Source organism: Lagenorhynchus albirostris, chromosome 3 (assembly GCF_949774975.1).
Source record: "Lagenorhynchus albirostris chromosome 3, mLagAlb1.1, whole genome shotgun sequence".
Classification (NCBI taxonomy): domain Eukaryota; kingdom Metazoa; phylum Chordata; class Mammalia; order Artiodactyla; family Delphinidae; genus Lagenorhynchus; species Lagenorhynchus albirostris.
In genome coordinates this window covers 88,620,986-88,635,818 of record NC_083097.1, presented here as the reverse complement: position 1 = coordinate 88,635,818, position 14,833 = coordinate 88,620,986, and the positions used below count along the sequence as shown (strand labels likewise).

The 14,833-nt window shown below is 32.3% G+C and overlaps 1 protein-coding gene across 7 annotated transcripts in view; it reads right to left on the bottom strand.

Annotated features, from left to right (window-relative positions):
• Positions 1 to 14,833, bottom strand: part of FER (FER tyrosine kinase) — a 478,023-nt gene that overhangs the window by 290,298 nt on the left and 172,892 nt on the right. The window lies entirely within an intron of this gene.

Here is a 14,833-nt window from a genome sequence, read left to right as displayed (position 1 = left end):
AGTTAACTATGGCTTGTTAGTAAAAGAGAAAGGTAGGGAGAAATGTAGTCCATGGAGGAAACATAATATGGGAAGGAAGAAAGTGAAGGAAGAGGGTTGACAGAGAGACAGAAGTATGGCCTGTGTAGTTTAAAAAGCCCCTCCTCGTCCCAAGTAATTCTGAAAGGACAGCCATGAACAGCCCAACACAGACACAAACTAACACACACACACACACACACACACACACACACACACACACACAGTGGAACATGCCTTCATTTTGGTCCCACGCTTAATTAGAGCAAATTTTTTTTCTGAAATTCTTAATTGAAGTACAAGATACATTCAGCAAAGTGTACAAATCAAAAGTGTACAGTTTATGAATTTTCAGACTGAAAAGATCCTTGTAACTAGAAGATGGATCAAAATACAAGTCATTTCCGCACTCCAGAAGTCCCCTGTGTGCCCCTTTCAGTCCTTCCCTCATCTCACCAAGGGTAAACCCTATCCTAACTTCCAATATATCATAGATTACTTTTGCCTCCTTTTGAACTCTATATAAGTGGAATCACAGATTATGTAACGTCTGGTATCTTTCACTCAACATGATGTTTGTAAGTTTCACCCATACTGCTGTATATAACTGTAATTTGTTCATTCTTATAACTGCAGACAATTTCACTGGGTACATATTCCACAGTTTATCTATTCCATTGTTGATTGACATTTGGCAGTTTCCAGTTTCAGTCTATTATAAATAGTGCTCCTGTGTATATTCTTATACATGTCTTTTGAGGAACATATGTATTCATTTCTGGGTCACAGGGTGTGCCCATATCCTTTAGTAGATATTGCCAAATAATTTTCCTAAAGCGGTTGTGGTGGTTAAGATATTTTTGAGAACCCAGTGCATCCTGACCCCACTTAAATGACACAGCATACTGAGTTTCTGATTTTGCCTACCTATAAGTGATGAATATGCTAGCTAAAGCTATTTCTCTGTATCCTTTCCTTTCCATCAGTGCTATAAGGAATTTATTACTTTCTAGAACATATTCTAGAATAATTTACCCCTCTACATTAACTGAGTAGGTGTTTTGTTTTGTTTGGTGCTTATATGCCAAGGAATATATAGAAAAGGAGTCAAACATTTGACCGGAATTTAACACTGATGATTTCATCTCTTCAAGCACGTTGAAGAAAAATTTATCGAGCACCTACTCTTTGCCAGGTACTGTCTTAAGCACCAGAAGCTTTATATAGAATTTTAAGAGATGAGGTACTTATAATAATAGCATAAATGAAGCCAGGGCATTTTCATTCGCAATGCTATCATCTACTGGCCTCTCAGACACTCTCCTTTATTTACTGAGATCTTTGAAAGTGGCTTATAATTATTTTCTTTCCAGTACATGACTCTTATACCCAAGGCCTCAAAGTTCCTTTGGATGTCTTCATCTCCAACAATGCTCATTTATGCTTAACTTCAGCATTGCATTCTACTATTCATAACTTGGAACCTACCAGTCAAAACTGCTTCACATGTGAAATTTCAGATCACACTTAATAGCTTCATATAAGCCTCTTAACTACCTTACTCCAACTATACTTGTTCTTAAACTAGATGAATAGTCAGTCCCTGGACTACTCCAAGATTTTTATCCCAGTCCTTTACCCCTTACTTCTTTTTTGGCTGTTTCTTCCATAGGGACATACCTGGTAGTTATGACAAGCATACATTCTGATTGGTCAGAGTCCAAGGTAGGGGCCAGACAATATAAGGAAAGCCTTTTATGCAGGCCATTCAGAAAAAGTACTGTTTAGCCTAAAAGTTATAAGCAGCCATTCTTGTGGGGGTCAATATAACCAGACTTGTCCTGATTTGAAATTTTAAAAGGTTACTCTGGCTGGAGCATATCGAACAGGTGGAAAGGAGGCCACTGTGGATGGTAACAGACAAGTTAAAAATCTCATTTTCTAATTGCTTTTTTTAATGATTATTTTCATTACTAGTGAGGTTGAAAATTCTTTCATATCTTTATTAAAGCTTATATTTCCTTTATTATAAATTTCTTATGTTCTTTGTCCATTTTTAATTGACGCATTCCTTCTTTATAAACCAATTTGGATGATTTACTTACATATTTTAAAACATTAATCCTTGTCATATTTGCATCACATATTATTCCAAATTTTTATTCTGCAATTTAATTCTTTGTTTTCTGACACAGAAAAATGTTCACTTATATTTTCTTTAGTCATTTTGTGGCTTTATTTTTTTATATTTGAGTAATACACCTGAAATTTATTTTTTATGTGGCATTAGCTTAAGGTCTAAAATGATATAAACTGAACAATCTTTTAATCTTTTGTTTTCCTTAAAATAGCCTTATACTCATATTAAGAACATATAGGCTTCTTTGGACGAGTATTCTATTAATCTATCTGTATATTCTTGCTTCCTAACTATGTTGTTTTAATAATGTAAACTTCTAGTTGTTCAAATGTTATGTTTCTAACATTATCAGTATGATAGCATTCATTCAAATTTCAAAATGAAGGCAGATAAAAGGATCTGAGTTTGTTTATATTCTCTTGTAGGCCCTTGTAACATCTACCACAGTTAAATACACAGTAGAAGTATAAATGATTTCTTTCTGATTGAGTTATTTCTCCTTCCAAGTATTAAATGATTTTTAAGCAATTTTGAGAACTTATCTGGAAGAATTAGCCTCTACTCTAAAAGATCTCTAGATATATTCTGACAGAGAAAATCTTTCCTTAGTCCGAGATCTTATCATTTGTCTGGGATTTGCAAACTAAACCAATGATTTTAAAAATTAACAGTTGAGTCTTAATCTTTTAAATATTAATACTGAGAAATAATTTTCTTCAGAACACTATAATAAAAGAGAAAATTTATTAGGATTTAAAATTCTTTCATTAGGTACCAAATGAAGCAATAAATCATAATATTCACATATTCTCTTTATTAAACCTTTCAATTAAATTAAAGAAACTGATATGTCATAAAAATAACTTTCAAAATTTATGACAGAAGACTTTAGAGATAAAAATATATGAATCCTTCACTACATGAAAAGCCAACTGTCTACTTTCAATTCAAGTCAAAAGATAACATACTCACACATAAATTTTAAGACAAATACTATTCAATGTAATAGAGGAATTAGCAAATAAATTGTAGAGGCTGAAATACTTTTCTCAGGTTGAAGAAAATTAGATAATTTTTAAATTTTTAAAAGAATGTCCTGAACATCTTATGCAATGGTTTATATGCCAAGTAGTTGCTTTTTACTGATTTATTTTTAATGGGTATGCAAAAACAAAACTATATTATGGGAGAAAAGGAAGAACTGTATTCATTATCAATAGAAATTTTTAGTAATTTTATTATTCACAATTATTATGACAAATTAGACATGTATGTAAAAATCTGTTTTTCTTCTTCAGATGATTAGATCTCTCCCCTGTCTTTTCAAATAATGTATCTGCACTAAACTACAATGAAAAAGTCCAAAGTTTTTTTTAATTTTGAGTTAACATAAAATGAATGTCAGTTAATACTATGTCTATCAGTTAACAGTTAATCCAAAAAAAAAAAAAAACACAAAAAGAGAATCTAATTGGTGTGTGAATAATAATGAAGTTGTTGTTAAATTAAAATTTGTATTACATTTAACGTTTTTTGTGTGAATTTGCATAAGTCACTTAACTTCTCTGCTCTCATTTTTTATATTTATCTTGAGTGGTATTCCAGTATTCCTAATTTCCTTGGACATGTAGATTTGGGGATCATCAGTTGATGTTTAAGTCATGACAGAAAGAAAAAAAGCCCACAGATAACATGAATACAAAGAAAAGAAAAGGATTGAAAGCCAAGGGCTGAAGGCTAAAGCCTGAGGAATATTAATGATCAATTTCATCACAGCACTGATGTTTTCTTGTTAATCAATTATTTATTGCAACTTTCTGCCTGCTGAATGTAGATTTTTGAGTACAGAAACTCTCTTTTACTCCAGGATGTCTCCATCCATGGCACACAATAGATATTCATAGAAGTTGGTTAATTGTGTTTAATAAGAAGGCAGAGGAAGGAAGAGGAGAAATGGGGACAAAGGTGCAAGAGACAGAAGAAAGGAGGAAAAAGAGAAATGGAGAGGAGAGGGAAAAGAAAGGGGACAAAAACCAAATGCGTACTAAGCACCTTCCTATGTCTGGGCTCTATAATGTGCCTTTGCATTTGCATCACTCATTTAGTCCTAATAACAATCCTCTGAGGTGCATATTACTAACCACATTTTACAGATGAAGAAACTGAGGTTTAGGGGGGTAAAAATTTACTTAAAGGTAATGAAACGCATGACAATTTGACTCAAGTTTCCACATTTTCTCCATCCTGCCCTGCTGATAAAAAGAGAGAAGGAAATCAATGAGGTATAAAGAAAAACTGGTTTCAACTGACAGAATGAATAAATAATGGTATGGCATAAATTGACAACAAAGAGAGTTATTTTTAAAAGGCAATATAAGTATTAAAAACTGTTAATTGAATTTTCCATAATTGCAAACTTAAAAGAAAAATGTTATTTTAGGAATGAATAATTATAAAATATAATGCCATTTAGGATTTTTTTTTACTCTAAAATAAAACTGTCATTAAAAAATGTGATTATGAGTTATATTTTTATAAAAATTGCTTCGTGCAAAATTTTAAAGTAGTAGTAGTAAAAACAAAAGTAAAAGTAAAAAGTAGTAGAAGAAAAAAATGAGCTTACAGTAAACTAATAACACTAAAAATTTTCTTTAAAAATTAGCTGGTCAATCCTATTGATCCAGCAATATATAAGTAAAATTAATTACATGATACTTTGCTTAAAAAATACTTTGTAATCTATTATGGCTAAAGAACACAATACAGTAGGCCCTCCACATCTGCAGGTTCTACATCCACAGATCCAACCAACCATGGATCTGAAATATTTGGAAAAAAAAATTCCAGAAAGCTCCAAAAAGTAAAACTTGAATTTGCCCTGTGCAGGCAACTATTTACATAGCATTTACATTGTATTTACAACTATTTACGTACCATTTACAATGTATTAGGTATTACAGGTAATCTACAGATGATTTAAAGTATCATCATGTGTGTAGGTAATATGCAAATACCATACCATTTTACTGCAGGGGCTCCTGGAACCGATCCCCCTTGGATACCCAAGAAAGTCTGTACTTCAAATACAGAGTAGATCCCAAACACGCTTATCTATCATCTAAAAATTAACAGGATACATTTTTAAAAGAAAATACTCATGCTTAATGAAAAATAATATCAAGACTAAGGAATAAAGACTAGCAGAAAATAAGCATTTACATTAAATCATCATTTCTGTGATAATTATCATCTACATAAAAGACAATGGTAGTTTACTAAGTTGCAGGCACTGTTCTACGCGCTTTAAATGTGTAAACTTAACTATTCCTTACAACAAATCCAAGGGTAAGTAAAACTGTAATTCCTGATTTATACATTGGGATATGAGGGCAGGAAAAGTCCTGAAACTTGCCTAACACCTCCTAAGTGGTAGAGCATGGATACAAATCCAAGCAGTCTGGCTCTGCAGCTGGAGCTCTCTCTAGAATGACAATTCTATTGCAATAACTCATTAGTCATTATCTCTGTCACTACTGGAGACTTTGTCACTCTGTTAGACTACCACTGCCACAATTATTTATAAAATGAGAAATATCTGATAGAAGCTAACATCAACATTGAACCCATTTCTTAAAAAAACTGAATGACATCAATTATAACCTATAAATAGATATTTTGAAATTCTGTACCTATTCGGTCCCTCTGTAAACATCAGCTGAGTGTATGTCTACGTACTGCTAGGCACCTAAATTTTTTTCTAATGTTTTAATATATGGATATATACAAGTCAAAATGCAGCCAACTTTCAAATTAATTGTTAAATCAATTACTTTTGCTCCATCTACCACCACCAAACCTATGGTAGGTTCTAAATCTATTTTATCTTTGACCCACCCTTCCCACAAAACCCCGGTACAAAATATTCATGTAATAAGTAATGATTAAACACTTGTTTAATCCCAAATGACTGAATAATTAATTAATCTTTTAATTTGCATTAATCATAGCAATATTTAATTCTTGCCTAACTTTACTTTGTTCATTTATTATATCCTTTTAGAGCTAGCTAACCCCTGGCTAGTTAATTAGTGCTAAGATATTAAGAAATCCATAATTAAAAAGACAAATTAGGAATATATATATGTATACATATATATACATATACATGAAAATGAAAGGTAGCTTTTTCATTTGGTTTATAGTATATTACATGTATATATGTGTGCATGTGTTTGTGTATAAAAATGAAAAAGTTACATTTCATTTACCATATACTTGATTTGGCTTATTTACTCACTGAATATGCATATAAATATGAACAGAGATAGTTAAAATAGAAGTTAAAAACAGCTTGAAATTTTGTTTTCTTTCCCCCTGATACTTAAGATACAGTGGTCTGATGCAAAAATGTCTCTGGCATCATCCATTAACCAGTCTGTGATGTGAAATGACTTCATTTGTATGAACCAAAGAAAAATGAACATTTAAAGGAAACTTTTTTAATTGAATACAATTGACATATAACATTATATTAGTTTCAGATGCATAATATCATGATTTGATATTTGTATATACTGAGAAATGATTTCCACAACATGTCTAGTTAACATTCATCACCACACATAGTTATAAAAATTCTTTTCTTCTGATGAGAACTTTTAAGATCTACTCTCTTAGCAACTGTCAAATATATAATACAGTATTATTAACTATTGTCACCATGCTGTATATTACATCCCCCTCATTTTATTTTATAACTGGAAGTTTGTACCTTTTGACCACCTTCACCCACTCCCCATCCCTACTTCTGGCAATGAAACACAGTCTGTTCTCTGTAACTATGAGTTGTTTTTTGTTTTGTTTTGTTTAAGATTCTACATATAAGTGAGGTCATACAGTAATTGTCTTTCTCTGTCTGACTTATTTCACTTAGCAAAATGCCCTCAGGGCTCATTTATGTTGCCACAAATGGCAAGATTTCATGTGTGTGTGTGTGTGTGTGTGTGTGTGTGTGTGTGTGTGTATGTGTGTGTGTACACATATATATGAGATATATATATATATATATATATCTCTCTCACATCTTTATCCATTCATCTATTGAGGGACACTTAGATTGTTTCCGTATCTTGGCTATTGTAAATAATGCTGCTAGGAGTATGGGGGTGCAGATATCTTTTCGAGTTAGTGTTTTCATTTCCTTTGGATAAATAAACAGAAGTGGAATTGCTGGATTGTATGGTAGTTCTATTTTCAATTCTTTGAGGAACCTCCATACTGTTCTCCATAGTGGCTGCACCAGTTTACATTCCCACCAACAGTGCAAGAGGGTTCCCTTTTGTCCACATCCTCGCCAACACTTGCTATTTGTTGTCTTTTTGATAATGGCCATTCTGACCAGTGTAAGGTGATATTTCATTGTGGTTTTGATTGGCATTTCCTTGATGATTAGCAATGTTAAGGAATCTTGACCTGAATTATTTAGAAAAATCAACAAGTTTTTTATAATGTAATCATTATCACCTCCTAACTTTGTTTTATAAATTAGAAATTTATGCATCAAATAAACATAAAGCATATACCTCTAAATACACTAGGAGAATTTATTAATTTAATGGTCTAGAAAGCCACTGAAAGTTCAGCATGATAAAATTCTTGCCACAGGAAAGCTGGAAGCAATAATTTATTAATCTATAAAACTGAAATATTAATGTCGATATTAATGTAGTAATTAATATCCATAACTGACATTGTTCTCAGGTTAAGAAACCTTTAAATTACTTTGAGAGTAACATCTAAACCTATATAAACTGCATAAAACCTTCCAAAATGTATCTTACATATAATCTCTATTTATACACATAGTAAAATTATAGGATTTCACCAGCTGTCTTTATAATAACAAACAATTGTAAACCATGTAAATATGTCACTTCTTTGCTCAGAGTCTTATTTCTCTAAGAGGTAGCATCAAAGTCCTTACAATGGTCTGTGTGACTATGCGATCTAAATGCCCACTACTTCTCTGACCCCATCTCCTACTACTCTGGCTCACTCTGTTCCAGCCACACTGGCTTCCTTGTTGTTCCAACACAAGAACCAGACTCCTGCATCAGTGCCTCTCAACTGCTTTTCCCACTGCTTGGAATATTCTCACCCCAGGCAATCTCATCATTTGCTCCCTTAGTGCTTTCAGATCTCTGTATAAATCACTTTATCAATAAGCCTTATTTGACCACCATATATATGAAAACCCCTCCCAGCACCCTTTTTCTCCCTGCTTGTTTTATTTTTCTCCAAAGAACTTACCACCACCTGACATATATATGTATGCAGGTGTGTGTGTGTGTGTGTGTGTGTGTGTGTGTGTGTATGATTGTTTATTGTCTGTCTCCTCCAATTAGAGTGAAAGGTCCATGAGGACAAAAAAAAATGTTTATTTTGTTCACTACTGTATCCCCGGAACTTAAAATGACACCTGACATTCAATAAATATTTGTTTGTTGAACAAATAAATGAAAAAAAAAGAAGTAACTGTATACTCACTGTTACAAAGTGATACTTAAAATATATTAAGTAAAAAGTAAGGTACAGAACAGTATTGTATGTTTTACCATTTGTGTCAAAAGAGCAGGAAGCATATAATATAAATTTATGTTTATATTTGCATACAATGCTTCTGGAAGGTTACCTCTGAGGTAGGGAACTAGGGACTAAGGAAAAGACACTTAGACACCTGTGCACGTATATGTACTACATATTCAGAGAAATTAATTAAGGTTTTGCCTTCATAAATAAGAAATACTACAAAAGATAATCCTACAGAAAAATCTACAATTCATACTTAAGAACTCAGTAAGTATCTACAAATTAATTTACATGTGAACTAAGGTACACTATTAGAAAAAAGTAAAATAGAATCTTTTTGTAACAGTATTTCTTAATATATAAAATACTTAACATAATCTCACTTCAGTGTCACAGAAATTCTGTCAGGCAAGGTGGGTACACATTCATTTCCTCCCTTTATGGAAAAGAAAACTCAGAAAGGTTACGTAAGCTGACAATAGTTATACAGCAGAGACAAAGCTCAATTCAGGTCTCCTGATTCTTAGTCTGGTACTTTTCTCAGTGTATTTGATAGTAAGGCTTGTAATTAACATTTACCTTATGTATTTAAAGAAAGAAAATATACCTGATGATGAAAACAGATAAAGCTTCAATGATGCTGTCAATACATCTCAATTGATATCATTCCAATTTAGTGACTAACTACAAAATTGAAAATATATTGAACATTATGGTAAAATGAATTACTATTGAATCATAATACAGACAATATTTAGTCAACAAACCAGATATTTTGTTGGTTGAAAATGTAACAAAACAGGATTTTATTGATAGTGCTGTTCAATTAAGCAGAACTCAATAAAATATGCAGAGAAGATAAATATAAGTTGTGTATTAGTTTAGTAAAAGGGCTTAAAAATGTGCAATTTCAGAAACATCAAAGTAAAGGCAATTATCTTATAGGATAGCTAAACATTTAAAAAGTAGGAACTCATTCCATGGTGCCAGATATATTTGACATATAACAGAGATTCTTTCAACAAAAATTCTCATATTTGGCTTAAAGCACATGCTGTTAAAAGGAAAATAACTAGATTACTCTGGAGTAAAAAGGAAGTTCAATTCCTCAATTCAACAGACACTGGTTGAAAACTTATGTTCTTACAACTGGATAGCTAAAAACAAACGTGACATTTTTGAATGAATTGAGAGAGAGAGAGAGAGAGAGAGAGTAAAGTCAGACAATGTTTAGTCAGGGACTAGAAAATCTTGGTATTTCCATCATTATCCAGATAGGGCAGCCAACAAAGAGTTTAGCCTTCTAATTTGCCCCAGAAGGCAGATTCTTCTGCCTGCAGAGCTAGAAGTGAAGAATAAAATAAAATAATCCTTGGGTCTATAGTCCATTTAAACAACTCAAATGTCTTCAGCATTAACAGCACATTTAAGTGTCAATAACCCAAATGGATAAGAAAGGATCTGTCTTCTAATTCATCATTTCCCAAAGTACAGTTTCCATTGCGCAGTGGTCCCTTCAGGACACTCTTTGAAAAGGGATTGGAACAGTATTTCCAGAGATGCTGCATTCCGTGCTATAGTTCTCCTCTTGGGAATTTGATTAAAAAGTTTAGAAAATTCCAGCAGTCAATACAACTGTTTCTTTTGCCTTAACCGGGTATGTCCGAAATTCTAGAACTCATTTCTCCTTGGAACATTTTTCGAGGACACCAAATTCTCTTGATTTTCTACTACCTCACTGGTCATTCCTTCTTAATCTCTTCCTGATTCCTCCTTGTCTAGACCTAACTTGCAGTGACCCAGAGTTCAGTCCTTGTTTCTCTCTTCTTCTCTATCCTCTCTCACTTGGTGACATTCTATAGTCAAATAATTTTAAATACCATTTGATGTCTACAACTCTCAAATTTATATCTCCAGTCCAAATCATCCTCTGGAACTACCAAATTTCTACACTGATGGGGTTTCTTTCTTTCTTTTCTTTCTTTCTTTCTTTCTTTCTTTCTTTCTTTCTTTCTTTCTTTCTTTCTTTCTTTCTTTCTTTTTCTTTCTTTCTTTCTTCCTTCCTTTCTTTCCTTCCTTCCTTCCTTTCCTTCCTTCCTTCCTTTCTTTCTTTCCTTCCTTCTCTTTCTTTCTTTCTTCCTTCCTTTCTTTTCTTTTATTTCTTTCCTTCTTTCTTTCCTTTCTTTCTTTCTCTCTCTTTCTTTCTTTTTCTCTTTTCTTTCTTTTTTTGTTTTCTTTCCTTCCTTCCTTTTCTTTTTTCTTTCTTTCTTTTTCTCTCTTTTCTTTCTTTTTCTTTCTTTCTTTCCTTCCTTCCTTTCTTTCCTTTCTCCCTTCCTTCCTTCCTTCCCTCCCTCCCTCCCTCTCTCTCTTTCTTTCTTTTTTGGAAAAACAAGCTGAAATCTTGCTCTTCCTCATCAAAGCTGCTCTACGTGTACTCTTTCCATGCACTTGAAACAAATTCTATTCCTCTAGTGCTCCTGTGCAAAACCTTAAAGTTGTCCTTGACTCCTCTCTCTCATACCCCACATTTAATCCACAGGAAATCTCATGGGCTCAACCTTCAAAACATATCCATAAGCTAAACACTTCCCGTTAGTTCCTGTGATACCATCCTTGCTCAAACTGTCATCTTCTATCACCTGGGTTGCTGTAACAACCTCAATCTTCCATTCTTATTAACCTTAAGCATATTATCAACACAGTGATCCATTTAATTCAAAAGTCAGAGCATGTCAATCTTCTGGTATAACCTCCCAACCCAATGGCTCCCCATTTCATTCAGAGAAAAGCCATAACCCTTAATTATGTTCCACAGGTCCTGAGATCTGTTCTCCATTACTTCTCTAATCTCATTCCCTATACTCTCACCTTCCCCTCTACTCAGAGCTCCTTACTGTACCTTAGACAGTCCAGACCTGCTCCTGCCTTATAGTCTTTGCAATAAATACACCCTCTGACTAGAATGCTCTTTCCCCAGAAATTAAGTGGTTTACTAGCTCCCCAGTTCAAGATTTTGTTCAAACGTCACTTTCTCGTGTAAAAATTGATCAGTAGATGCCTTTGAATGGTAAGTAGAACTATGAGATATTTTATTTTATTTACTATTATTTTATGCAGTAGGAATATATTATATTTATTTAATAACATTTATTATTTTGTAGTTATTAAAGCCACATATGCTGTTTTTCAAAATCTTGGAAATTAGGAAAAATGATAAAGAAAAAAACTCCTACCATGCAGAGATTTTGTGATGACTATTAACCTATTATTTCATTTTTTTCATTAAAAAGAACATTGTTTATATAAAAAATGTCACTTTCTCGATGATGCTTATCTTTATTTGCATTTAAAATTGTATCCTAACCTGTGACCCTCTAGACCCCCAATTCCCTATCCTGCTTTGTTTTTACGCCTTGACATTTAGCACCTTCCAATATAATACATAATTTACTTATTTATTAACTGCCATTCACCACAGAATGTAACCTCTAAGAGAGATTCTTCATTAGTTTTATTCACTGATATATTACAAGCATCTAGAAATATCCTCAGCACATAGTAGGCGCTCAATAAATATTGCTTGAATGGATAAATGAAACATACTTATCCAAAGATAATAGAGAATTACTGTGCAATACCTAATATTTATCAATATCATTTTCTCCTTGGTATTTTGGCCAAAATTAGACATAGGTGAAAAAAGATAACACTAGAAGGATGACTTTTCCTGACAAAGATGTTTACATTACCTGTCTCCACAGATTATTAGATTTCTGTAAATTAATAGATGGGCCTTAATTCTCATCGAATTATAAAGTCAAAATAAACATCAATACATCTAAGAGCCTGACTACAATTCTAACCCTGACATCTGAATCACCTTGGAATTTTTATAAGAATATATAATCCATGGCCCATCTCAGCAGTACAGTTCCTTAAGGGCACTCTTCCACAGAAGCATTCACCACCAAAGAGTCTGAGTTTTGGTTAACACTGCCATTAATTAGGATCATGTAAAATAGTTAATATTTACTCTTAAATAATATTTAGGCCAAGTTTTTACTATTTTCCATGATATTATGCTTTAATTTTTAGTTCTTCCAATTCTTCCAATATTCAACTAAATTTCCCTTGTTGAAACACCATTTATAAGGATGGAATTTATAGAGAGGAAAAAGCAATGGAACTGCTTACATTAATTTCAAGCTTTTTGGGTAATGTTATTCATAAAACAATGCTTAAACAGTCATTTGGTGAAAAAATCATTTATACTTTTAATGTTTTGACTGTTTTTGAATAAAATGAAAAGTTATATTCTAATTATTACTGAAAGATAGAATTATGCAAAAATTTCACTGATATACGTGGGAGTATTATTTAGTTTTAAGAACTATGAATTGTAAATATTTCTACTTGTTTTATAAAACATACTGAAAAGCTCATTAGTTGCCATCAATCTGAGGAATGTCCTGTTTGATTTATAAAATGTTACTTTATTACTTTAAACTACATATAGCATTCCTTTGTAAATTCCTTAAAGACTTACTAAAGTCATTGCTTCAGTGGATAGATAAGATGTATAGAAACAAATAGCATTTCAACTATTTAAAATAAACTAGATAAATGCAATACGTGACATCACTTTCTAAAAATTTATAAGGTATTATCATTTAATAAATGGGTATAAGAGAAAGTTTGATAGTACCAGAAAGCAGTTTAGCCTCTTAAACTGTATTATACATTCACTCTAAAACATTATTTATTCATTTATTGAAAAAGTTTTTCTTCAATGATTATGAAAGATAAAACTCCAAATGATTACAAGTTCTTAATGAAATAAGAATTAATGAACTGTTATATTTTAAATTCCAAAGTCTAGTTTTTAGCTGCTGTTATCAAATGGGGATATGCTATCATTTAGTGACTTGAAAAACTATCTTTTATTCTATAATAATAATGCCAACATGAGTCATCTGCATACATAATTACTTAAAATAAATTAGGTAGCCCGTTTTAACCTGTCTGCCACTAAAAAAGGCTATGAAGTAACCAATTCCACACCCACATAGGGACAAGGAAATACTATAAACCACACTTAGAGAGCAAAAGATTTACTAACTAAGGTTTCAAAGCCAAGCAAAAGAATAAACCTTCAGAAGTTCCTCTGAAAAAAATGCATGTTAGTTATCAAAACTCAAGAAGCAAGAAAATTACTCCAGTAGGGTCCCTGGTCTACATGGTAAGATCTTTATTGTCTGGTAGGACAGTAAAGGACAGCAAAGAATTATAATCCATAATTCACAATGTAATGTATAGATCACTATGGCTCAATTAATAAAAAATAGTAATAACCACAATAATTTAAACACTTCCTATTCATATCCAGATTTATCTAGAATTGGACATTTCAAATGCAGTTTTTTTTCCTATGGAGACATTCGAATCCATTTAACAATCTAATTGTACTATTTAGAATCACATAAACTAAAAATTACTAAAATATCACCTATAGCATAATTAACTATAATATAATAGTTCTATTTACGGACTGCATACAGTTACCCACAGAAAAATCCAAGGATACAGCTCAGGCTTTTTCAACCTTGGCACTATTAATATTTTGGTTTGAGTAAGTTTTTGTTGTGAGTAAGAAGGGATGGGCTGTAACGTGCACTGTATGGTATTTAGTAGCATCACTGGCCTCTACCCACGAGATAGCAATAGCATCCACCAGCTGTGAAAACCAAACATGTCTGGAGACATGGCCAAATGACCCCTGAGGGGCAAAACTGCCCCCTGATAGAAACCACCAACATAAGATAAAGGAAGGAAGAAAGGAAGGGGAAGAGAGAGAGAAAGTAATTAAACTAGGCATTCTTAAACAGTTAATAAATCTGTATAAAATAAAGCTGAATTTCTAGTTGCTAGATTTAAATGTGTTTATTGTAGTTTAAGGCTATTTATAAGAAAAAATCATCTTTAAAAAAATCAGTGTTTTGTATTGTGAAAACAATAAACACATCATCAATCTCAGATAAATTCTACTGTTCTTATATAAGAAAAAAAATTAATAAGTATCTTTCTCCT